This window comes from Tupaia chinensis, unplaced genomic scaffold (assembly GCF_000334495.1).
Source record: "Tupaia chinensis unplaced genomic scaffold, TupChi_1.0 Scaffold146837_1, whole genome shotgun sequence".
Classification (NCBI taxonomy): Eukaryota; Metazoa; Chordata; class Mammalia; order Scandentia; family Tupaiidae; genus Tupaia; species Tupaia belangeri.
The window spans coordinates 1317679-1321076 of record NW_006206691.1 but is presented as its reverse complement, the minus strand read 5'-3'; positions in this window follow the sequence as shown (position 1 = coordinate 1321076).

Genomic DNA, 3398 nt, shown 5'->3' with positions numbered 1-3398 from the left:
CTCCACGCCGCAGGTGGGGGGAGGGGACGGCGGTGAAGGGGCACCGCCGCAGGGCGCAGGTGCCGTGTCCATGACAACCGCGTTACCCTGCCGGCGGGGACCCGGAGCTTAAATGCTGGAGCAGAGAGGCCCGCAGAGAGGGACCAGCGCGCGGGAGCTGTCCGGACTGGGGGCAGGGAGGAAAGGAGGGTGTCGCAGATAGGAAAGAAGGGTCAGCCCCGCAGGGATCCGCCACGTGGCGGCGGGGGGAGGGCCTGAGAGCAGCAAAGGTACCGACTGACGCGGGAGGCAGGTTTGTGGGACCTGGAGAGAACTGCACTTTGAAAACCCAGCAAAGAATGGAAGTGTTCAAACACATGGACTGTTTGCTCATTTAGCCAGCCTTTGTTGAACGCTGCCTCGATGAAAGCATTGCGATTCTTTGATTCAAAGACTATTACTGAGCCCTTAGTTCGTACCGTACTTAGGCACTCGGAACGTTCAAACATGTGTAAGCCCCGGCGTCTGTACTCGCGGAGGTGGTGCCCCAGTCGGGGAACTTAACACAGAGCGGGCGGGAGTACACGCCGGGCCCCACCGCAGCCTGCTCCAGGGTGCGGAATGGAACTGCTGCTGAAGTGATCGAAGCGGAAAAACGTAAACCGCTATATCAAGTGTGAAACATAAGTTCCAGTTGTCTTTGTTTGCCACCTCGCCAACTGACGGTTCTCGTTTTGTTTTGTTTTTAAAGCAAGAGCGAAAAATAAAGACAAAACCTACAGCAGTGCGGTGTGACACACCGGTGCTGCGCTCACAACGTGCTACCTGTCTGGCATCGTCGCCCAGGAGTGTTAATGCGTTTGTTCTTGCCGACACGTGGATGACTTTCTATCACCAAGATCACGCATTTTGACTTTCTATCCCCAAGAACACCCATTTAAAAAAAAAAAAAAAAAAAAAAAACTCCTTCATCAATGGCCATGTCAGCTATTTTTCATCCCCCCCCCTTTGTTCACAAGTTGGCATCTGCAATTGTTTGAAAATTATATCAGACCCTAGTATCTTTCTCTCCAGGCAATGACTTGAAGGTGCTCCCTCTGTCCATTCTTATATTTTTATCTCCCAATATCATCTTGGCTTTCTTTCTCCTTGTCGCCACCACTTTACCAATTTAAAATTCGTGGGGAAAAGTGGATATGGTTCACCAGATGTAAGCTTTAGAAAAGTCTCCTTAACCAACAACGTCGTTTCAGGACCACGGACAGGGATAGCGCGTGCTCCTCCCACCAAGCGTTTTCCTTAGGCTCTGCCTATAGACACACAGACATACACGGACACGCTAAAGAAACTACAAAAAAGATGAACAAAGTGACTAAAGAAAAGAGCGTAGGGTGGACTTGAGTATGTAGGAAGGTAGTAGGCCTAGGTTAGATTTTGAAGAATAGGTCAAGGCATCGCAAGAATCTAAAGACAGGGAAAGTTCAGCCAGCAAGATGCTTCTGTAAAAAGGAATACTCCATGCTATGCCTAAACATCGTCTTCTTGGAGGAGGGAGCAGCTCTGATTTTAAATGGCCCAAGATGTGGAAAGTAGAAAGTAGCCCCAGTCAAATGAGGCAGAACTAGAGGATTGTCATTGTTTTATTATTATTATTATTATTATAATTATTATTATTGTTGTTGTTGTTGTTATACTGTTACTATTATTGTTGTTGTTGTTGTTGTTGTTGTTACACTGTTATTTTTCATTCACTGGTCAGGATGGAAGAGATTAAACTAAAAATATTAAGTCTAAAGAGTGTTCAGACAAGTTCATCTCTTTAAAGTTTGGAGAATTCATATTTTTTTGGCATTGTTTTAACTAGGCTTACATTTTTTAATTCTAGGTCTTAATTGCCAGCAGACAGGGTGGGGGAAAGACCAAGAGCTCACTTGTCAAAATGAGATTTTCCTTGATTTTGTATTATAGGACTTCAAAAACCACACAATATTATTCAGAGTCACTTATAATCATTCATTAAATATTTGTAAGCTTTTTGCCCATGCAACTGCATTGAATTATAGTTAATTTAAAAAAAAAAACAGCATAAGAGCCATTTCTGACTTCTCAGATCCTTGGCCTCACTAACTCTTCCTTTAAAATGCACCTTACTGTTATTTGTCAGTCAGATAGTGATAAAAATAACATTGAGGCAATGCATTTAAGTCAACAGCAGGCAAATGTCAGCTGAGCTTTATGTTCCCTGTCTCCAGCGAATTTACTAATTGTTTTATGCTTTGAATGAAGGGGAACCCCCACTTCTTATAGGAAATGCAAAGTGAGTATTACTTTAACCATATTTATTTCTCTCTGAAAGCAGTCTAAGCATACTTGCATAAATAATGGCTATCATTGGATTCTAAAAAGCTATCATTTTGTTTGTCCCCATTTTAAGCCAAGGGGATAATTTTTTAGCCTTATTTGTTTTGTTTTGAGACTTCTTGTGAGTCTATTTTTGATTTTCTTGATTTAAGTATTGTCCTTTATTTCAATGACATAAATATATACAGTTCTCAGAAAAACAAGCTGTTTCTCCTTCCACCACTTGCATGAAGGATTTATGCCAACAGAAATAGCAAATAAGAGTAGTGTTAAATGCACAGTACTGTGTTCACATAGAAAAATATACTGTATGTAATTAAAATATATTTTAATCTGTGATAGTATGACATTTTTCTTTTTAGAAGAGACTCCAAACTAATACTAGCACTAGTAAGAAAAATCATTTTTAATGCTCAAACATTTAGATATCAGTCCTCTACAGACTGGGACACTCATTCGCTCTTTGGCTCTAGAAATTTCTCTCTTAAATCCTCCTGAACAGTTTCACTTTTTAATAGACCTTAATTTTTTAGAGCATTTTAAGGTTCACAGTAAAACTGAGTGGGAAGTGTAGAGAGTTCCCATATACCTGTTGCCCCATTCTTGCACAATCTCCCTCACTATTAACCTCCACCACCACAGTAGTACATTTGTCACAACAGATATACCTACACTGACACATCAGTATCACCAAAGTCCACGGTTTACAGTAGGATTCACTATTGGTTTTGTGCATTCTATTCATTTTGGAAAAGTATGACATGTATCCTCCACTGTAGTATTATACAGAATAGTTTCACTGCCCTAAAAATCCTCTATGCTCTGTTCATTCCTTTGCCTTTTCCAGAATGCCATATTGTTGAAATCATACGATATGTAGTCTTTTCAGATCAACTTCTTTTACTTAATAATATACATGTGAGATTCCTTCATGTATTTTCATGACATGATAGCTCTATTCAGCAGCAAATAATATTTTATTGTCTAGGCATAACATAATTGGCCCCTTCACTCACTGGAGGACGTATTAGTTGCTTCCAAGTTTTACCAATTATAAA